At 40.3% G+C, this 24,576-nt stretch overlaps 1 protein-coding gene across 1 annotated transcript in view; it reads left to right on the top strand.

Moving 5' to 3' along the window:
* The window catches only part of sorcs3a (sortilin related VPS10 domain containing receptor 3a), a 309,709-nt gene that overhangs the window by 1,232 nt on the left and 283,901 nt on the right, over positions 1-24,576 (top strand). The window lies entirely within an intron of this gene.

The raw sequence follows: 24,576 nt of genomic DNA, 5'->3' as shown, positions 1-24,576 counted from the left end.
CTCCATCAGGTTGGTCAATAGATAAACACCTGGCCAGAATTGTTATACATCATCACAGAGGCAATACATAATCTGGACCACGTTTGCATTTTCAGTTTAGGCACATCATTGTCCAAGCCCTGCTCTTTTGGAGGGCTTGTGCACTTCCAACAATGCTGGTGTCATAGGGCACGTTCCTATCTGCAATGTACAGCCGTAACATTGCACAAGGACAATGATATTTGAGCCTCTAAACTTTATTTAATGCCATCTTTTAACATACCTATAAAAAAATGTATATAATATTAATATATATATATATATATAATATTAATATATATATATATATATATATATATATATATATATATATATATATATATATATATATATATATATATATAATATTAATATATATATATATATATATAATATGTATGTATGTGTATATGTGTGTATATATATATATATATATATATATATATATATATATATATATATATATATATATATATATATATATGTATATATATATGTATATATATATGTATATATATGTGTATATATATATATATATATATATATATATATGTATATACACATATATATATATATGAGGGCTCAAGGAAAATAATACAAACCATGCCAGCGAACAGGCAGCTTGTGGCATTCCTTTTCTTTATGTGCAATGACCAGCGTAAGTTGTTGTTTCGGCTGGTGATGCTTTATACCATTTTGGGAAGAAGAAAAGAAATCCACAATTTCAGTCTTCTTGTCCGACTGGATTATGACACACTGCATGAACTTGTTTTTTAACCCGCAGTGAAGAATCAGGCAGATAGGGAGCTTTGTCTAGCTCTATGTGTGCAGAGCGACGGAGAGAGACAGAGAGAGAGAGAGAGAGAGAGAGGGTGAGGAGGTTACAATCGCCCCTTCCCATCTGCTCCAAATCTTTAATAATTATCTGAATCCGGGCTGAGACATTACTTAAAAGTGGTGTTTTTGTTGTTGAGAGAAAACAGGACGAATGTGTTCTTGCTTGAAGAGAATCCTCTGAAGACGTGTTACTTCATCTTCATTGAGCTGTTGGCGCCGGCCGTGGTGATGAATGAACTGGTGGGATTGTGAGATTGAGTTTAAAGCCCTGCGCTCAACTCCGCTGGTGGTTAAGGTGGAGTGAGAAGAAGTGGGCAGCCATTAGAAAGACAAATCGGCCGATGGATGAGCAGGTCCTCCCAGACACCTCAGTCTTTGGCTGTCACATCTGATGGCAGTCAACTTGAGTGTTACACAATATGAGCCATGTCCCACATTATACTAGATCATTTCCTCAGAAGGTATTTTTGGAGGACAGTGATCACAGAAATCTGAAGATTGTTATAATCTAGAGCACTGCATTTACATTCATTTTAGTAAAATTATCATGGGAATACAACACTGAATTCAATAGGCAGTATATGCACACTAATGTAGACGCAATTACGCAAATGTAGAAGCAATTAAGCAGAAATGTAAATATTTATTTTAAAGTTTATGAGACCAATGTGTAATATGTATTATATTGATCATATTTATCATGCATCTTTTTTTTAAAAAAAGGCATATTTTGGTGTGAATTAATCTTCTCGATTAAGAATTAGCCTTTTATCATGGGTATTTGTTTTTTTATTCTAATGTATTCACTCCAACAATGCCATTTGACAATTAGTAGATATAACAAACAATGGTGTTTGTTTCTTTTTTAAATAGGTTTTGTTGTGGTTGTTGAGCGCTCACTTTATAAAACATCAGTAATTAACAGTGATCAGGTAAAAGATCAGGTAAATGTAATAACTGAAACTCTTTAAAGGGACATTTACTCCGAGTTAATTCTATTCATGACATCGAGACCATAATCACATACAATATTTGCTGTCATTTAGAGGATATTTAACAAATAATATTGCTGATAAGCGTCTTGGATTTTACAAAGAGTCAATAATTTTAAAAGTTGACTCAAGAAACAGCCAACATTCATACTTAACCCCAACGTGAAGAATTCAAATCTGCTAATAGATACTCATCCAACTGTGCTTTTTGGCTCGCCTTGAGATGAAACTTGGCTTTGTGCGTGTTCTGTTGGCTTCACTGGCTTCACAGCGTTGTACCATAAATCCTATAGTAGTAGAGCCTTCTTCTCTGTCTGATTCAGCCCAGATTGGTGGTCTGTGTCTGCAGCGTGACTTGCTCGGGGAGAAGTTGTCGATGTGTTGTCCCTGGGGGTGGTTGTGTCCTATGAGGCGTGTACACAAAACCACTGCACTCAGTACCTGTCCAACTACTGCCCTTTTCACTGCTGGCTGTCTGTCCGTCGCTGCGTGTTTCCTTTGCGTGCCCAGAGCTCTTGCAGGTCATGATTTAGGGCTGAAAGTATAAATAATTCTACATTTTCTGAACATGACAAATGGTAAATTGACAAGAGCTTTTCTACCTCCAATGGACATTTTACGCTTTATATCAGTGCTTGTAGACAGGGGAAAGGGCACAAACCAGCACTGCCATCTTTTCAAGCATTAATGTGTGTAAAAATAAATAAATAACACCTTTAAAGGTGGAATGGACGATTTTTTTCAGCAATTTTTTTTATCATATTTCCTCGTGGCGTGGATAAATCATTAGTCCTGCCACGTATCAATCATAAAACGCACCTACTGCTCACCTGCAGCCGCGTGAGGCTCGTCTCCACGTTTCCGCGTGCCTAAGCGCATGGATCTATCATAATATAGTTCCCTCAGTGTACGGGGCAAAATGAAGACGGAGAAAGACAGTTCGAGCTGACGCAGAAGAGGACAGAAATCTACGGGAGACGAGAGATGCGATGAGCTCCGTTGCGCTAATAAACAAACACACGTGTGTGTTGTATCAGTCCGCACGGGGAGTGGCATGCGCACTTCCGCCTGCGGTAATGCCGAAAAATCGCCTGCGCATTGCCGAAAAATCGTCCATTGCGCCTTTAAATTAAGATGTGTTGTGTTAAAGTTGCTTTACCTAATTTTAAACCTGCAAAAGGTGGAAGTATCTATTTAACTCTAACTAGTTTATAGCTCTCATAAACTCTTCAGCACACCGTTAAAATTCATAAATTGTCACAAATAATAATATTAATGCATTTTATTTATATTGCAATTTACATTTGACCCCAAATCCCAAAGTGCCACAAAGCAAATCAAATATAAACAACAAACAAACAACACATTAGGATATGGTAAGTCTTTAATCTTTTTTTAAAAGCATCCACCGTCTGTGGAGCCCTGAGGTGGTCTTGGCGGGCGTTCCACAAATGGAGAGCAGCAGCCTCAAAGGCCCGGTCTCCCATGGTCTGGAGCCGTGTCCGGGCCGGAGCAGACGGTGCTGTTGGCCAGACCGGGTCCTGGCTGAGGACAGGGAATGGACTAACCAAACAGCAGTCCATCCTGGTGCCTTTAGAATACATTATTATTAGATACAAACAGCAAACAGCGGTTTGATTTTCCAATATATATGAGGGAAACAGCATATTCATTTTCAAGAATAAATTCTGGTACTCCAGCTCAAATTGCTGTGAATGATTGCATTTATTAAATGGATGTATTGCCAAAAATATTGCAAAACACATGCTTGTCTCCATAGAGTCTCCATACTATGGAGCAAAAATAATAATGTCATGGAGACAAGCAAATTGTATGCCTATTAGTCTATGTTGATTTCTCTGCAGAGGGTATCGTGAAAAATAAATAGCAACAAATAATTGATCTTACATATGAAAAACAGTAGACGGGATGTTGAAATGTGACATTAGTACTATAAATGGCAAACATTTCAATGCAGGGTTTGTGAAGAAAGGTGTGTAACATTATGTAATAATGATCTATTCCTGTCTTTGTAAAAAAAAAAATTAACAAAGACTTAATTTATAGAGCAACAATTGTTTATTAAGAATGATTCAGGATTAGTAATCACTTAACTAAAACTCTAACCTTAAGTAGTTACTAAACCTGAATCATGCTTAATACACCATGTTCACTAATGTTCATTATGAATTAAGTCTTTGTTCATGCTTTGTTAAGGAAAATTAAAGTGTAGTTATTATATAGTGGCACCGAAATTGACAAGTTAGTTTCTGGAGAATCTTGGAGGCTGTGCAACCTTCCACCACCTCAGCAGCCGGGAGCATAATGGCATTGTGAGTGACAGCTTGGATTCAAAATGGAGGGCTTTAGCGATGCATCTCGCCTGTGATCGTGACAGATTTGTTCATTCTAAGAGAAACCTTGAGACTTCTTCGCAACGGCATAATCACGCCGCACACATTCGTTAAAGCAAAACATTTGTTGGAGGGCCCATGACAAGTGTCGGCTTTCTGCTCGGCTGCACATCTTCAACCATTTATATTTCACAGGCTTCGCACATCACAGGGAAAGACTGGTTTTGTTGCCCTCCTTCCACTGGAAACAGTCAAACATAATTATACATAAAGCTATAAATACTGGCATGTCTCTGAGCATCTTTCATGTTTGGAGAGGTTCTGGCAGTTAGTCAAATCTGGCATGTCACCAGAAGAGCAGGCTGGGGGCCCTATAAACTCTGGCACCCCCTGGAGGCTTCAGAACGAGGCTCCCACACGTCACATAACAAGTAAAAAGTTCAGCTTGAAGCACAGGTCTTATTCTATATCATATTTTGTATTAGTGAAAGTAGCTGCTGATTAGGAAATGATAAACAATCCACAATGATATCAACTTTGTGAGTTCAGTACCAATACTGAAGGTGCGTGTGTCCTCTAAACAGAAGATTAGCAGTTCCGTTGTATAGATGTGTGTGACGGATGAGTACATGATTGATTTAAAGCCTATTTTTAGAATCCCAGAAGGAAAAACTTGCTATATGCATCCATTTATATAAAAATACCAGCGATACATTCAGTGATATAACCAACTGTATTGGTCAGAAAAGACATGCAAGCAAAAATTGACTTTCAAAGGCTTTTAACCATAATTGCTTCCCCTTCTCATTGACCCACTCAGAGCTGTTTTCTGAGTGATTCATGCATGTTTGCACTTTCTTTTCTTCAAGACACACCAGCTACTGTTTCCTTATTTTGCTCAGATTTGTTTTAAACTGGGATACACATAGTATTCAGCAGCATTGCATCGCTTTTTTGGCTGAAATGAAAAACAAAACAAATCCTAATTCCACCGCATCTATCGATAGGTACAGCAATAAAAAATAGGTAAGTTACATAGATTAGTACAATAAAATGTACAATGAGATCGTAAAATATAAAATAATAGGTTTATTATAACTATTCAGTGAACAAATCCATAATATATGTAATGGAATCATGCTTAAAAGCCTTGTGATGAGCTTATAGTCTTACAAAAGCAGACATTTTAACACACTATTCTCTTTTCACTGTGCGCCACTTCATAATAGTCCCCATCTCACTGGTCTTTAAAAGCACCACATGTTCACAACAAGGACACAGCCTTGGGGCTAAATTACTGATGGCAACACATTATAAAGTTGTATCGTTTCCCTCTCAGCCCTGGTGGCCCTCTCCAATGAAGGACTGGAGAAAAACTACAGGAATTCATACATAATAAACCCTTATCTTCATCCTTGAATCCCCTCCTCCTCCTTGGCCTCCTCTAATTAGCCCGTACAAATCTGCCTCTCTAGCCTGGTTTTCCTGCTGTGAAAGTTTGATGTTGTGGCAGTGAGCCATGTGCCACAAAACATGAATGAGACTCTGAGAATCAAAGTCCTGGCCAAGAACAGAAGCTGGGATGAAGATGCTGACCCACTCGTTTTATGCGGGCTGCTTTTATGGCGAGGTACGGGACTAATGCCTGTATCATCAAGTTTCCATCGAGCAGCCGAAAGCAAACACCATCAGAAAAATAAGTTCATCTGCTGCTAATTTGAATGTGAATAAAAGGATGGCCATCAGGGACTGTTGCTGTACCTTTTAGACCTGCCATTGTTACCTCAGTCAGCAGAATTGTAAAGCATTTTATCACTGCGGCGAAAGGTCATGGAAAGCACTTACATATGTGCATAAAACTCCACTTCTCTGAATTTCCTCCGCATAATGAAAAACCCATTGAGAGAATCAGAATGGACTGCTCCTCGCAGTTTTGTTGGGACTTTTGTGCGGTTATTTAATTGTCTTATTACGGGCCTTAAAAAAGTTTAAACTGGAAATGATCTTAATTGAAAAAGAGGGAAAAGTCACGCAGCGTGCTCAAAAAAAAATGCGTAAAGTATGTTTTGTTACAACAATCTTATTCATGCTTTGGTATACACTTGCTGCTTTGTTTGCACAGTGGCAATCCATATCACAAAAGTACAAAATAAAATGATAACGATAAAGAATGAAAACACAGCACCTGTTGCGTCTGTAATCCCACAATCATGGCTTATATGGGAAAAACACTGAGCATGTGCCTGGTGAAACCTCACGCTGTTGAACAAGTGGCTCTAAAGCAGCATTGGCCGAACTTAATGGGCTCATTATGTCAGTGGTACGATGCTGCTGCGGATGGGGGGTCACAGAAAAACAACTTCACAGAGCGGTCTAATCATAAGCCTGGGCCCTCCTCACACACGAGCAGAGGCGAGAGTGACGATAGAGGAGATGGTTCGATGTGTTTCTACGTGCCATAATTACATCTGTACAGCGCACTGTCAGTGGAAGTTTAAAACACAATCGGTCTAATGCCCTTTCCCATGTTAGTGGTTAAGGTGAAGGTAAAGGTTTATCGTTCTCATTGGGAAGTTTGTCCTCTGTATTTGATCCATCCTTCAATACTGCGAGGTGTGTCATAGTGCAGATGTAGAGTCCAGTCGAATTGAGAAGGACAGAACTGATGGTTAAATGTCCTTTAATGATTCCTTTTCTTGTCATTCAACCAACGTAAGAGCAAGACAGAACAAATAAAAACAATTACATTTTGGCTGTAAATCACCGTATTTCTAGCTCATTACATTAGTACAATATTTCCCAACATATTCGTCAATTAAACATTTCAAATCTTTCATTAATACAGTCGTTTTAACTACAGACCTTGTTCCCCTGTCGACTGTAGCTAGATCCTTGAGTTAGTCTGTGTTTTGTCCGTTTATCGTTGTTCAAATTACTTTGCGTCTTTTCCTTAGTGTCAAGTAGACTTCCGTTTTACGATCACTTCTGGTTACACAGGAAATTACCAAAATCAAAGCAAACCCTTACCATACAACATAAATGTGTCAAATTGACGTTTACAGCAGATGTCAGAACCTTAGAAGTAGCACCGTTTTCATTTTCCTTTTACAATGTGTGGTTCATCTGATGATTAAAATATGTACTTACTGTAAACAGTAGTAAATTTAAGCATTAGTCTTTTATTATGCATTTTCAGATGCTCAAAGTTGTTTTACAATTTCCTGCATTATTCATGCTTCCTCTATGATGAGTTACTTCTGTAGCTACAGTTGCCCTGGGGCAGACTGACGGAAGCAATTGCTGCCAATCTGCTGCATCAGATCCTCAGACCACAGACTATGTTCATATTAGCAGAAGTCTCTTGCTCTAGGACACAACAACAGTGTTCTTAGCAATCTCCCACAGTTTAAAACCAGCTACAACCCTGCTTATTTTCCAAGATAGTGTTCGATTTGATTCTGATTCTGATCGAATATCTGATCGATATTCTGATCGATATTCTGATCGATGAAACAGTAGATCTTAACTGCTAATTCAAGGTATAGATTGAACCAAATGAAGTTAATGATTGAATTAATTATTTAGTTTATTCATTTGAGACAGGGACAGTGCACAACACACACGAACCATTAACCAACAGGAGAGATGCTTTGAGCGGTGACCTTTGGACAGTTGTTTTTGTCCTTCAAAAATAGAAACAGAGCAAAAGATCGATCCGATTCAGTCGCCCCCACACTACAATAGTTTCGAGTGCTTGGGAGGAGGTCAGGCTTTTTAATGAGGCATAATCAAATATATTGGGAAAGTCAGATTGTTTGCCAATGCATTGCTAAATATAATGTATTTATTACCATAACACGTTTACCTTCTTGCACGATCCCCAAATCTCATGTTAAGTTTTACCATGCAGTTGATGACATTGTTACAGATGTGCAAAAACGTGTCATTTACTCAAAAATAACAACGACTCGGATGTTCCCTCCTCTTTCCCCCCGACCGCTCTGAACTAATACAGCTTTCTGTCTTTTCACTCTGAATGCTGAGGTCTGACCGCGGGCCGCTCCGATCCCAGCGGGCAGAGTTCATTGTGACCTTTTACGCATTCCCTCTCCCCGAGCCAAGTGCTGTACCTTGTAAGGCTGATGTCTCTTGCCATTCGGGGACGCTGCAGAGCCTGAGAGAGCCGCATGGCGATGAGCGTGTAATAATGTCAGAGCGCATGGAACCAATAGGCCGCGTGTTGTTCCCCTCCCCGGGTGCCTCTGCCTCATCATTGTGTCCTCTCCCACTGTCCCAGCACATAAAAGAGTCACACACATGTTAGCTTCTAAAACCTATAGCTTCTGTTGGCAAGGTTTGTTCATAGTGTTCATATTTCCAGGAAAGATCTGGGATGATTTTACTTGTTAGACAGAGAAAACACTTTTTTAGGGTTATATGAATCTAAAAGTCTTTGTAACATGCACTGAGCTCTAAAAGTTAATCGATCATGTAATTCTAAATAGCCCAGTTTCAATTTATGTAGTACAATAGTCAATGTGTGTTATTCTGCCAACAGTTCCTTTCTTTCCACACAAATAATAATACTGTATTTCTTTTTTTAACTCATTCATTTGTTGCAGGAAAAGAAAGTAGTATAACGTGAGGGAAAAAAATGAATTGTTTAAAGCAATTAGGCCTTAAAAAATTACGGCCAATAGCTCCCGACCATAAATATTTTATACTGACAGAGTTACATTTATGAAGCAGTTCTTTTAAAATAGCTGAACTCGTGCCTTGGTTTATGATTCCTTGTCTCTGCTCCATCATCCTCGGAGTCATTGAAGTAGACTGATGTTGACATGTCACACCTAAGGACCTCAGTCAATTAACACAGTGTCTAATGAAAATGATGAATGCGTTTATCCACCGGAGGAGGACCGAGCAGTCAAACCACGGCGCATTAACTTAACAACCGGGGCACACTTTATTTCCATTTGGACCCTAATGCTAAAAACTGCTGCAAACAATGCCATTACCAGACACATTGTACAAGCTGATTGTATAGATTGCAGAGTGATGTACTGTGTGCATGATTTGTGAAGGTTTTCCATTTGCTGAACTCGGGAACTTGTTCCCTTATTGTTTTTGTCTAATTTCCCTGTTGACCAGTTGTATTACTTTAACTTCCCTTCTTGAGAAGGACGGGAGATTGCAGGATACTCGTCTTTAATCAACCAAAATAGTCTTGAGTTGAATAAATCAGTTAATGTCTGTCAAAGTGGCAGGTTTGCTCAGTATTAAAAAAGTACTGGTTTCAAGATGGCTGTGGTAAATGCTATCATAGTAGATTACAATAATCTCTCAATAAATGTCAGTCTTAACTATATCAAAAGGACTGTATCTTTATAATGCAATTTGAAACTAGGCCAAAGAGACTACAATCAATGCATGCATTGGGTCAATGCATGTTTTACTACCCGATTACATGTGCTCGAAAAGAAAGCCATAACAATTATAAACCAAAAAGGTCCAAGACGCCACACAAATCAAAAATATGTTGGTGCAAGTAAATACAAATTGATGACAGATGACGGGAGCAGGAGGAAGGGGAATTGTTGCATATGTTGTGCACGCTGTGACGGGGCCGTCCCTCTCTCCGTTACTAAAGACACTGAGGTGCGCGCTTCTCTCCATACCATACCGTGACCTCTGTTCTTACCGGTTTTCTGTTGTGTCTCTGTCCACCGCGTTAAGTCCATTCAGGTCCCTCCTCACTCTCCGTAGCACGCGATGCTTTGATCCCGCTTGACTCGGCTGCACACCGGGTCCGCGCGCGCTTCGGACATTCCCTGCCTGCTTCTGCTTCCAGGTGACAAACAGAGCACATCCTTTGTTACCTAAATATAGTGAATTTAAGCACTGTTTTCAATCATGTGATGCAAGGAAATATGATATTGCTGTTTCCTTCACTAATATGAACATATAATCTGATTTCAGATTGTCTGAAAATGTTGTATATTTATCATGTTTATGTGTTTTATCTTGTCAAGTTATGCCTGTGGGAGAGGCTTGGAGCTAGTGAGAGGTACCTCTATAGTCAGTCTGTGGCAGATAAGGCAGTAGTCCATCCTTACCTGTAAATATAATTTTTTTGGCACATTTTGTAAATGTAATGGACATGTATACATTCACTTAAGACTGAAGTGTGACGTTTGTGAGAGGATCATCTTGAAATTTGTATAGTTCAGATTGTTTTTAATATTGTGAATGAAAGAATACATTTAATGTGATTGAAATCGAAAATTTTGAGTTTAGTGATGACACATTCTTACACAATAGGGTAGGATAATTTATTTTTTTGCAAGATAAATTATTTTACCTAAATGATTACAGGACTTGCAATTTGCTAATAAACATTTTGATACATTTGTCATATATTTTGCAGCCCATGCAGAAAGAGTATCTGGGATAACATTTTAATGTAGATAGGAAGTGGCAGATTTGTTTGTCTTGTTTGTCTTTGTTTATCTGCAAAAAGGACATAGCATTAAAGGATAATGGAACCAAAACTGTATTAATATATTTACCCTCCACTTTTAAAGTAGATCTTTGCCCTTGGTTCAACTCCAGACATTATCCACCCCCACCTTAGCTTCTGACTCTGTTAATATGGTGTGGTACCCAGCCTGAAAAGGGCCTTTTAAATAAATCATACTCGACCAGCCATAAGTCATTTTCTTCCTTTAGGAATTGTGCCTACTTCCTTTCAAAACACATTGTCTTTTTTTTCTCCGGGCTCACACTGAGAGCCTTCGAAATGTCATGAAGTGTTGTTAGAGTCTTTGGCAGGTAGCGTTAATATAAAGTAGGTCTCCGTTATAAAAGCAAATGTGAGTGATCATGAATATCAATTAATTATTAATCCACTCGGCCCTTTTTGTGGTGGGTTCTGAGCGAAAGGGTTTTTGGCAAGAATAAGAAAGTCAGGAATGTGTGGGAAAAAGTCAGATAATTTGATTAATTTGAAAAACAGCATGAAACACAAACATAATGGTCAGTAAAGTTCATGTTGCAATAGGAAGTGTAGTGTATCCTTGAGGTGTCAAATGGGAAATTAGTTACAAGACAGCTTTTAAAAATTGGTATTGGGTGTCCGTCAATATTTTCATTTTAACTGCCCACCCCTATTGTAGTCCTCTATTGGTTTAGTATTAAGTTAGTCCTCGACTAAATATGGTTGGATAATGCTTTTCTTCTGGTTTACCATGTTACTTGGAATTTCCCAATTGTGTGGACAAATAAAGGCGTATCTTATCTTATCTTATAATTATATATATTATTATAAATAACAGTAATAACTACAATAACCTTTACTTTGTTACTTGATATGATACTGAATTACAGAATATGTGACATGTTTATTTTTTTGTCCACAATACTTCTGATGGAATATTTTACTTGGATTCACATCGTTGGAGCCCATTACCTGCTTCGCGTTTCTAATGTATCAAAGCCATTTCCCTTTTTTCCACTCTGCTTTCAGCGTGTTGACATAAAAGCGTCACCTGCAGCACTCGTAATTGCAGTCAGTGGGTCACAGATTGAACTGCCTCCCCTCACGTGAGGTTGGATGAAAGCAACAGGGCAAAAATGGCAAGACAAACCAACACCGAGTTGATGTTTCATACCAAAAGCTAATGATCGACTAAAAACTTAACAAAGTTTGAGATGATGAAATAGATTTTGGCTGCAGCTGATCGAGGTGCCTTTCAACAACAACAATAAAAAAAGAAAAAGAAGCACCTCAAGATGTGTAATAAACTCATACTCAAACTCATACATGCCAGGATCCATTTTGAATCAGTTTAGTGCTTGCCTGACCAGCCATTCCCAACACGTTTTGACGGACGACTTTACAAAACCTGAGGGTCTGGGATCCAACCCAGTCGCACCAATTTCCAAAGGGAGTGATTGACAGGCGGATTAACCAATCAGACAAACGCATTGTCCGTTCGTGTCCAAACAAACATGGTGGATGACGAGGAAAGAATAAAAATAACACAGACAGAGAAACGTTGCCGACTTCTGCTGAGTCAACAAGCGACGCACTAAACTCTGTCAATCTGAGGTAAATGAAGTTATATATTTTGTTCTGAATGTTCCGAAAATATTTGAGAGACGTCTTCCGCATTTGAGAGACACGTGACACAAAGTCTTCTGCATTTGAGAGACACGTGACACAAAGTCTTCTGCATTTGAGAGACACTTGACACAAAGTCTTCTGCATTTGAGAGACACGTGACACAAAGTCTTCTGCATTTGAGAGACACGTGACACAAAGTCTTCCGCATTTGAGAGACACGTGACACAAAGTCTTCTGCATTTGAGAGACACGTGACACAAAGTCTTCTGCATTTGAGAGACACGTGACACAACGTCTTCCACATTTGAGAGACACGTGACACAAAGTCTTCTGCATTTGAGAGACACGTGACACAAAGTCTTCTGCATTTGAGAGACACGTGACACAAAGTCTTCTGCATTTGAGAGACACGTGACACAAAGTCTTCTGCATTTGAGAGACACTTGACACAAAGTCTTCTGCATTTGAGAGACACGTGACACAAAGTCTTCTGCATTTGAGAGACACGTGACACAAAGTCTTCTGCATTTGAGAGACACGTGACACAAAGTCTTCTGCATTTGAGAGACACGTGACACAAAGTCTTCTGCATTTGAGAGACACGTGACACAAAGTCTTCTGCATTTGAGAGACACGTGACACAAAGTCTTCTGCATTTGAGAGACACGTGACACAAAGTCTTCTGCATTTGAGAGACACGTGACACAAATTAGCGGCGATGGTTGGAGCGGTAAATGCTGGAAAGTCTTTTCGACGCCCTCCAATGGTTCGATTCCAGACCGAGACACATTTGAACAGAATGTGGGCGGGGCTGGCAAGTTTAGTGCATGTCCTCCCTTCTCTCTCATCCCCATTTCCTACGCAGCTGTCCTGTCTAATAAAACCTACCGGAAAAAGAAACAATCCTTGAGTTTTTCGGGTGTAGGATTCAACACTTGCCTCGACAAAGGTTTGACCTTTGTCTCTATGAAGGTGGATAGGTGTAATATGTGGAACATTCCAGGCAAAACAATATCTCGAGGTATTGTTTTTTTCAATAATTTATTTCTTACTTTTTATCTGTGGTAAATATTTGTAGTGCTTATACCTCCAAGGCACTCAAAGTACTTCATTAAGAAACCACCCCCTGATTCACACACATATTCACACAGTGTATGCTGAGGCTGGGGACGAGGTGGGTCAAATGGGATTTGTACCGCTAACCATTGGATCAGAATACTCCACCATTGTGCTGCTGTGCTTTCTTACACAAACACACTTTTCCCCACAGCCATGGGAAAGTTCAACTATTTACTGTCAATATAATAATATATTCTATCATCAGAACTACAGGTGCATTATGTTGTCATGTGTATTCGATCGCTTTGCCTCTTATGTCCTCTCTCCCTAAGTGGATTTCGGAGCCATCTCTTCTCCCATAACTCCAGCAGAAGTTGGCCAAAGTGCTGCCCCAGTCCTGTCACATGGAGACTGATAGTGGCCCTTTACAATCAATGGTGCTCAGTATGATTCCTGGTGTGTCAGATACCTCCAGGCTCCAGCAGAAATAAGCCAACCAGCAACCCAGCCATGTGGAGACTTTTCTGGGTGTAATATTATTTTTATGTGGCATAAGGGCACCATAAAGCAGCTCATATTCATATTATTTGACAAAGCAATGAATCAGGAGGCGGTGGCGTGCACAAAGGTCATCTGTACAACTAAAGCAGGAGAAGTTGTCCCACTCTTCAAATCTGTGTTGGGCTATTTTACCCAAATAAATGTCAAAGTTAGAACAAAAACTGGGTTGCTAAAACTTCTCAAACTAACTTGTCTGAAAAGTAAACATAACATTATCACGTTGTCGAGTTTGTAATGCAGTAAATGTGTCTGTCTGCAGTTTTGGGGGGTCAATTTCAGGGACCAACTCATCAAGCTACTGCAATTACTTTGGATGAATTATTTATGATAGTTATTGCGCCAACTCGCTCACTCCCCAATGAATCAATTAATTAAAAGAACAATAAACAAATAAAAATAGTAGTAATAATAGTAGTGGGACCTATAATATTGCCATCAATTCATAGTAGAATGATATTGATTACGTGCTCGCTTGTGGCGCTGTAGTCATTGCACATTTGTGGTTGTTACTACCTCAACTTTCATGGGTTTGCTTCCTCGGCTGTTTGCCAAATGCCTCTTCCCTCTCTCTCCCCGTTTAAGATAGATAGCTCCAGCAGTTCTGTCAAATGAAGCCTTTCAAGCACACACAAAAATAATGATACCAATTACTGGCAAAGAAACTATTCACCTGCGTCATTTTTAAGACAAAAAATGATCTCAGACAATACTTGCCAAGTTTGAAGCAAATCCATGAAGGTTAAGTGGAATTATTTTCCTGAAATCTGCAACTTTTTAATGGAAGTGTCCCATGGGCTTTCAATGGACACATGGAAGAGAATTCTGTGAGAGTTCCGTCGGTTGTGGTATAACAGGTAAATCATTTGCAATATAGACCTTATCTTGGCCTAATTTGGAAGTGGAACAGTAATGCCATGCCATGGGGCCAGTATGTAACTGTTTGGGAGGACGGTTGGCCCGTGAGAGTTATCATTTTATTTTGTCCCCTTTTAAACCCCTAGTGACCTTATTCCGCCCCGCCCACTTTTTTCTCTTTTTGCCATGGATTGCCATTTCCATTGTAACTGCACTTCTGGTTGAGCGGGAACTCCAATCCAATTTTAAACAGAACTAGGGAAAAATCTTGCCGCTTAAATGTGCTAAAGTAGATTGATTTGTGTAAAATGTCCAATGTTCTAGTGACCAACAAGTCAACAATGCACAGATTCCCTGGACGACCTGAAAACTACTTTTTAGTCTGTGTAGAACTTATTTTCTCTTGAGGTCGGCAGCCCTGTGTTAACTTATACAGCCGGAAGGAGGATTACATAGTGTGGCGGTGCCCAACGGGCTTCTGGAATAAGTTGTTATATTGCTGTGATGCTCATTATACCACTTTTCTTTGTTCTAAATTTAACTGACACTGTATGACTTTAGCACTTTATAATCACTCATCAACATGTTGTTATGGGGCATTGGTACCTGCACTACACTAATGAAGATAATAGTAAGATAGTAAGAAAAAGGTAGCAAAATAATTATGTAGGAATGAGCCTGGCTCCCAGATTGCTATTTTTAGAATGGCTGAAGCAAAAGCACATTGCCATAACGACGTTACAAAAATGATTAGCACTGCATACTGCCGTTATCACCATCAAAAGCTTTACCAGCATTAGTGGACAATGGTAGTTATCTCTGACTAATTATCCTGGCCTGGAAACGTAACAGTTAAATTTGTCACTTACTTTAATTGTCTCCGTACTGCTCTGGTCTCACATGGTTTCCCACAGCTCACACAGCGTGCTGGCAGAAGTAACCATATGCCATAGTCTGTGTAATTATCATCCATCCATCGTCTTCCGCTTATCCGAGGCCTGGTCCTGCTCCCTTAGAGATAGGGTGAGAAGCTCAGTCACACGGGAGGAGCTCGGAGTAGAGCTGCTGCTCCTCCACGTCGTTAGGAGCCAGCTGAGGTGGCTCGGGCATCTGTTCCGGATGAGGCCCCGGTGAAGACCCCGGACAAGCTGGAGGGACTATGTCTCTCGGTTGTTCTAGGAACGCCTCAGGATGCCCCAGGAAGGAGTTGAAGGAAGTGTCTGGGGAGGAGGAAGTCTGGGAGTCCCTGCTTAGAGTACTGCCCTCTGACCCGGCCCAGGATAAGCAGGAGAAGATGGATGGACATTTATGTTTCGAAGACTGGCGGTGTCTCACTCTATTCCATACTATTTTCATTATGGCTCTGATAACTGATTTACAGTGAATAGGCCATTGTATAATCCTCAAAAGAATGTCAGTTATATAAATGGTATGAATAATGAATAATACCCCCTTTTCGCCAAGTGTCCTGCTCAGACTTTGGCTGGAGCAATTATCTTGAAGAGGATAAATCTCATTCAGGCTGCAATCTGATCCTAACCACGTAAAAAGACCTAACTGAATTTGAATGAGAGAACTTAAGGTAGAAAAGTGATTTGTTTCCAGCTCAGTATCAGGGGTATAATGCGCCACATGAAGCATTTTAATGATTTTACACTACTTAAAAACACAGAGGCGAATACAGTAGTGTTGCTTGAATGTCATCTTTAACAGGATGTCGTTGTTTTTTCCCCCCAATCCAAGAGGCTTTGTCACTCCTGAATGAAATGATTTTGAAATAAAAAGTCTAGATTACTTTTTTTTTTTTAATGTCTGAGAATCACTTCTGGTTGGCTGAGAGATTAAAGCAAAATAGTATACGTCTGTTTGTTTGACATCGTCTTTGATTACTTTAAATATTTTCAGATAACTTTTACATGGGCATAAGTTTTTGAAAGAACGTCTTGAAAGCAACATGCACTTTTTTGACTTTTAGTTTTCCACATGGTTTAAAGCACTAGTTAAAGCACAAAAATAAAAATAATACATTTACAGGTGACTTGATAATTCACCACAACTGAAAAAAAGAGTGAAGGTGAAATAGACACTCAAGAAGGCACAAAAGCTCGACTGTCACCGCATCTCAACAGTTGTCTCGCCATTATATCTTTATTGTATCTACGCCTGGCTTTGCACAATGGACTTTCTATCATACATAACAAGTGCTGATTTAATGCAACAGTGTGCTTGTTTTCTCCCCCCGTGTTGTTTGTCATCGGGAGACCGCGGCCTGTTAAGTGCTGGGGATGCAGATACCAAAGTGAGCTCTGTTGCTATGATTATTAACGCTCGCCGAGGTAGGGCTGGAGTGAAGGCAGTGCTACATCACCGCCAGCCCAGAGATGGATGTTCGCGGCTGGGGCAGAGCAGGCGGGAATATAGGCCTGGTGTTGTGGGGCCCGCTGGGAGGCATGCCGAGCAGCCGCGGCCCAGGTAATTATCACTATGTGCTGCTTAAATACAAATAAAGCTGCTTCTTCACAGCAGAGGCAGTTTAATTAAGTGTCTTTGTAAAATGCAGCGTGGCTCTGTGTGTCCTCCACATGGTCAGCTGGTCTTCATGTGCTTTTATGATATTTCTTTGCAACACCTGATGATGAGATGAGCAGTTACATCTTCAGCATTGCCAATTGTCAAATTATGGACTGCCATTAGCCACAACTTTACTCTGCACAACTCTACTCTTCGCGACTTAGTGATTCAAGGCCTGGTAACAGCGTGGGGATTTGGAAAACTGGGCATAAAACTAGTTAACTAGCCTGGGTTATATTTGCCTATGTGACACTATACACTAGTCTGTGCTGGAGTCGATTCTAACCACTCTGCCTCTGCCGCCCTTTATACTATGGGCTTTATTTCTTAAGCCGAGTGTAGGAAGTCTGGGAGTTTATGGACCATTGCTCATTTTGTTGAACACATTATAGACTTATGTCTTGTGCTCCTGTACTGTGACCCCGCTGTGACCCGCTGCAGAGCTTGTAGCCTCCAGGCTCTGTACTCCTGTCCTCCCAGTGTCCCTTCCTCGGCCCCCTCTGCGCTGTCAGTGTTCGCCTGCTGGCTGCTCCTTGGGCAGTGCCGCTGCCCATCACTAGAGGGAGCGGACTGCCCAAAGAATAATGGAGTGTAAAATGACTGCAGGACAAAGGACGGAGGGAGAAGTGGAGCAAGAGCAGGACTCTGATTATTCATTAGCTTTGGTTAGTGCAGCCGGCATGAAGGCATGCAGCGCTGCACAGTCTGCAGCGCCGCCATTTGCATTATGTCTACTGAATGTAACTCAATACAATACAAAGATATTCTGGAGGCGGCAGAGATTAGGCAATGGAAATCATTCAGCCCTGAATGCGCTGATGGGGAGAGTCTGCTCACACAGCTTCAAATGTGAAAGGTGGATTTAGCTAAATTTAGAAGCATTTTTGATAATTTGCCGGCATTGGCTGAACATCTCTGGGACTGGCAAATAAAAGCAAAAAGCTTTTAGCTAAACATAATTGTGTGATGGTTTAAAAGGAAAGCCATCTGGATGAAACATTCTTCTAAACGAGTTCTTTCAGATCATTTTGTCCCTTTGAAAAATAATGCTGCATAATTCTGTTCAGTGGGCTTTATACTCACCTGCATGATCGCTCCATCATAATACTGTGTCAAAAACAAAAACATCTTTAGGTCTTGGACAATTTCATAATGTTGTAAAATGCCACGATGATATATTATACAACACAAAAATGTACTTGCCTTTCAGTAATTGAAATGATGCAAAATAAATATTAATGAGAGTTTAATCTTGTTTAAAAAATCTTCATCATTAGTTTATACAAATTTGTATTTTGATTGATTCATGTGCTTTTGATTAATCTTTTATAGTGAAGGCTTGAGCACTCAGAAAATACTTTTAATTTACCCCCTATTTGCCCTGTTGTGAGTATTTGTAAAATGAAGACTCCAAGTGTTACATGTAGAGTTCATTAGTCTCTTGCTATGATGAAATGCCACCATGAAGAGGAGGGGCTTATGTGGGACCAATTCATGGGTTTCAGTCACAGGACTTATTTGCTGTCGCCGCCATTTTGAAGACGTCTCTCTGCTGTTAGATATTCATGAAAAGCAGCGCAGAAAATTGAAAATGAAAAGGGTTGACAGACGACAGAAGTTATGGGTCATGATCCTTTCCTACAGCGGCGAGTCACTTATAGTTCATTCTTTATTTGTCAGGGAAAATGTACAAAATCATTCTTCCTCAAGAGAAAAGACGGTCTGCACCAGATTTAGCCACAGCTACTTTCCATCTGCAGGGCCTGGGCAGGTGAACGCGAAACAACAGACCAAAAAAAGTTATAATTCATTGTTAACATCGGCACAGTAAAATACTCTATAAAACAAATCTTTCTAAAAATTTAAAAATTAGTTCAGACAGATTAAAAATACAGATACAATCTAACTTGGTTGATGTTGGCACTGTTGATTATCTAGGATGTGCTTTTTCAGGTTTTGAGTGAAATTATGAATACCTGCAGACAATTTCGGACTGTCTAGGAGTTGATAGATAGTTATGTCTGATAGTTAAAAAAGAGCAAGCCGATAGTGCGAAGGTCGAGGATCTTTTTGGGATGTTGCAATTTCTGCTGCTGTGGAGCGGGTCGATCGAGTAGTTTGTTCAGAGCAAAGTTGGACATTTTTTTCAAGGGAGATGAAACGGCATTATTAAAGGATTTTGAACAGAGTTCTAAGATTTGAAAATAAAATAAAATAGTCATTTTCTAAGGATGTTGCAATGGTGATAACAAAGTGTTTTTTTGTCATTTGCCTTTAATGCTTGGTTATAGAGAGATCTGAGAGATTCAAGTATTGGACTTTGAGGATGTTAGAGAAGAGGAATCCTTTTTTTTGTGGCAGACTTCAGACCCATGAATAGTAATAGTTTTAGGAAACACTTATATTTTTCATTATTTTATTATTGTCACATTACCATAGTAAGATGTATTATATTTTTGTATTGATGTGCACAATAAGCAGATGCAAAAACATGTTTTAGTCAGGAGATTTGCAAGTAACCCACGCAGGCAGGTAAAGGCAACTCTTGGGGCTTGCAGGCGCTAATTAGAAGTGTGCTCTGTTGTGAAGGGCGTGGTCAGAGATGTGTCTCTTGTACATCAGGTGAGAAACAATAACTAAGGACATATTTATTTTGTGTGATGATCTAATTTAGTACTTTAAAAGCATCCACTAAGTGTGCTCTGACTATAACTGTATGTGTTTTTGTCAGTGCATACAGCAATAAGTGGAAGAAAATATAGACTTTCCTCAAGCTCCTTTATCCAACCATAAGTGCTTCACTTACACAATTCTGCAAATTTGAACAGGAAGTTAATGCAAGGAGTTTCTCTAAGTCGTCTCAAATCAATATTAGTTCAATACTATGCACCTTAAAAAACATAACGTGGTGAAGGACTTTGACAATGTGCTATATTTAGTCATAGTTGTGATATTGATTATTGTTGCATCCAAACCTTTGTGATATATTGTGCAGAATAAAGTGAAAGCAGTGAAAGCAAATCAGAAAATGTCATGTTCGTACTTCATCTGATCTCTTACCACGCCGGACTTGATAGATAGATGGATGGATCGTCTGTTTACCCCGTGTCAGAGTGTGTGTGTGTTTCTGCGAGGCGCACACAGTCAATTAAATGGGAGGACAGAAACTTGACAGCGTTCAACACAAATCTACTGGTATAACAACACTCAGCTATTTTTGTGTTGTGTCTCACCAAGCAGCTAGCTGAGTGCACGCTAAATATTACAGTGTTTTTTTGTGTGCAACGTATCTAATTTGCTCTTCTCCTTAAGTCGTTCTCGTGCAGCTGCAGCCTCTGCCCGTTAGCTGGCATTTTCACAGCTCAATTACCACGCAGGGAAAATGTTTCTGTGGCCGCTAATTCAATTTGTAGCCACACGGTTTACCAGATGTAAAAGCCTTGCACTAAACAGCCTGCTTCTAGAGATAATCCAGTGAAGCTTCTTCCCGGTTGGAGCCCTGTTGTGGAACATCCATCACGGGTGCGGACACTTTAAGGTGGGGCCAGGTCTCTGCTCCAGGACGATGCATTTATAGTGTGGTGTATGATTTGACTGTAGTTTAATCCCCAAAAGACAAAGTGGTGTCAGCTGGCATCCATCACCCATAGACCCCGGTGGAGACCCGTCTACCATCTGTCCCGTCCTGTCTGCCGTGTGCTCCGGTCCAGGGCATGGTGAGTTTGGTGAGGACAGTGGGCAAAGGTCTTGTACCAACTACATGAACGTGGATCGTTTTTTCCACAGTTTCAACAGCGGGAGAGATTGTATGATTGATGGAAGAAAACATTGAAATAACAAATCCGGCCATTATTCAGGTTTGTGCAGAGAACAGAATATCCCGTCTTCATGGGATTCTGTTTTTGATTTTTTGTTTTTCTAATGAACCTTATTACGTATTTTAGACCTATATTAAAGAAAACAAAAAAGATAACAAAAACCCTTGTATTTCAGAACCCTAATTATTTTGCAGTTTATACTTATTGATTTATTATTAATAAATATGTATTGCTAATGTTAATGTTATAACTTAACTCATCTTTGTGTATAGACTACTCTTGCATTCATTGGTGCTATTCATTCTAGACTATGTAATCCCTCATTTGTCCAGGATGATCCGTGGGTGAAAAAAGTTTCAAATATCTGGACATATGTCGGTGTAATCCCTCATTCGTCCAGGCGTGTTCCATAGTAGAAAAAGCTTCAGTTGTAGTCATCTGGACTCAGTTTGAAAAAATAGACGTTTCGACTCTCATCCAAGAGTCATTGTCAATAAAAGAATTTAGATCAAGAACTCCGATATTAATACTGTTCTGTGGTAAGACCCGCCCATTGGGAGGAGCCTTCCTGAAGTAGAAAGAGTTGTTTGTTTCAACAGAAACTCCCCCCTTGTATCTACCGAGCTAGCCTATTCAGAATCTTAATGGGCTATTAGAATCCTCTTTGTCTTTGTGAGACCCTGGCTCAACCACCCTGAGTACCTGATTAGCATCTAAATGTCCTGGTCCTCTACCTTTCCAGGGGTTCAGTATCCCATTATCAATAACAGGAAGATTAAATCTTAGCCCTCCATTTCTGTTTAAAGAAGGTCTTTCTTTTGTAACAAAAATAGCTTCCTTGACTCCTCTTTCAAACCATCTTTTCTCCCTGCTTAAAACCTTCACCTCACCGTCTTCAAACGAGTGATTAGAGGCTTCAAGATGGAGATGCACGGCACTCTGTGGTCCTGAACTTGTATTTCTTCTGTGCTGATAAAGCCTCTTGTGTAGGAGAAGGAGCCTTATGCAGATGCTCAGTGAAAGGATCCAGGAAAACGTCAGAATTGATAAATTGAAAGACAGAACAGGAACTTTACAGGAGAAATTAACCAGCATACTCCCTGAAGAAGCTTTCAAAAGAGTGCTGGATTTCACACAGACAGCACAAGAAGCACAGCACAGGAAGAGCAAAGAACGCCAAATCAAGAAGTTCAACATTCTTTTGAACAAAAAGAATGCAGGTGAGGTCGAGCTAGACATTAGGACTGAGACAGACAAATTAGCGACCAGCAAAAACAATTGGATTAAGAACCTATCAGATCGTGTTCTGACACAGGCAGAAAAGGAGGTTCTCTCTAAAGGTCTCAACTTTTCGGTCACCTCTAAACACATCCCTACAGAGGACTACATCACAGCCACTGAAACGGCAATTAGGAACAACAAAATGACTGAATCGGAGGCTGCAGACCTGAGGTTACGTGTCACAGCGACCCTGAAGAGTGCCAAACCACCGCCTTCAAATATCACATCTGAAGAGAGAAAAGCACTTTCAGCACTGGAAAAAGATCAAAGCATCAACATCCTCCCAGCAGACAAGGGACGTTGCACTGTGATTCTCAACGCAGCTGATTACGAAGCCAAAGTCCACACCCTCCTCGAGGACACGAGCGCTTGAAAAGAGATCCGACCAGTGGCTACAAGAAGAAAGTGATAGACTGTTTACAAAGGCTGGAAAAAAGAGGAAGCGATAGACCGGCCTCTGTATTACAGACTGTATCCTGGGGAAGCCATGCCTTGCATTTATGGCCTTCCAAAAATACACAAAAAGGATGTTCCACTCAGACCCATAGTGTGCAGCACAGATTCCATCACTTACAATGTGGCCAAGCATTTAACAACTATATTGGCTCCACTTGTGGGGAATTCGGTACATCATGTGGAAAACACGCACAACTTTGTGGATAAAGTGAAACATCTCCAACTGGACCCAGATGACCTCATGGTTTCATATGATGTTGTGTCCCTGTTCACCTGCATCCCGACCTCTGATGCAGTAGCAGCAGTGAGGATCAGACTGCAGGAAGACACCACCCTACAGGAAAGGACCAAACTGACACCTGAACACATATGTAAACTGCTGGACATCTGTCTGAACACCACTTACTTTCAATTCCGGGGACAATTTTACAGACAGATTCATGGCTGTGCCATGGGCTCGCCCGTCTCTCCCATAGTGGCCAACCTGTACATGGAGCACTTTGAGAAGAAGGCACTGTCCTCATTCTCAGGCATAGCCCCAAAACTGTGGCTCCGCTATGTCGATGATACTTTTGTAACAATCAAGAAACAAGAACTGGAAACCTTCTCTGATCACATCAATGCTGTGGACCCACATATCAGGTTTACAAGAGAAGACCCCCAGGTGAATCGCTTGGCCTTTCTTGATTGTTCCATGATCAGAGGAGAGGACGGGAAACTCCAAATAGAAGTATATAGGAAACCTACACACACGGACCAGTATCTGCTCTTTGGTTCCAACCACCCACTACAGCACAAGCTGGGTGTGATCAGAACCTTACAACACAGAGCTCAAGGTGTGCCCACCAGCTCAGAGGGCAAGAAGAAAGAGGAAAAACATGTCCGAAATGCCCTCTCAGCCTGTGGGTACCCCGCTTGGGCTCTCAACAGAGTGAAGAATACCAAGAAGCAGGACAAAAGGGAAACTGAACAGAGAAGGAAGGGTGTTTCTATCCCTTATGTGTCTGGCTTGTCCCTGTTTATTTTAAACCAGGAAACACTTTAAGACAAAAACTGGTTCATCCTAAGGACAAGTTGCCGACTCAAAAACAGAGCAATGTAGTTTATTCGATCCAATGCAGTGAAGAAAGCTGTAAAGAACGTTACATAGGTGAGACAAAACAGCCTCTACACAAGAGGCTCTATCAGCACAGAAGAAATACAAGTTCAGGACCACAGAGTGCCGTGCATCTCCATCTTGAAGCCTCTAATCACTCGTTTGAAGACGGTGAGGTGAAGGTTTTAAGCAGGGAGAAAAGATGGTTTGAAAGAGGAGTCAAGGAAGCTATTTTTGTTAAAAAAGAAAGAACAGAAATGGAGGGCTAAGATTCAATCTTCCTGTTATTTATAATGGGATACTGAACCCCTGGAAAGGTAGAGGACAAGGACCAGGACATTTAGATGCTAATCAGGTACTCAGGGTGGTTGAGCCAGGGTCTCACAAAGACAAAGATGATTCTAATAGCCCATTAAAATTCTGAATAGGCTAGCTCGGTAGATACAAGGGGGGAGTTTCTGTTGAAACAAACAACTCTTTCTACTTCAGGAAGGCTCCTCCCAATGGGCGGGTCTTACCACAGAACAGTATTAATATCGGAGTTCTCGATCTA

This window comes from Eucyclogobius newberryi, unplaced genomic scaffold (genome assembly GCF_026437365.1).
Source record: "Eucyclogobius newberryi isolate DKJ021-1_F unplaced genomic scaffold, fEucNew1.0.hap1 SCAF_4, whole genome shotgun sequence".
Taxonomy (NCBI): domain Eukaryota; kingdom Metazoa; phylum Chordata; class Actinopteri; order Gobiiformes; family Gobiidae; genus Eucyclogobius; species Eucyclogobius newberryi.
The sequence above is the reverse complement of the archived record's forward strand: the minus strand, read 5'-3'. Positions and strand labels throughout refer to the sequence as shown.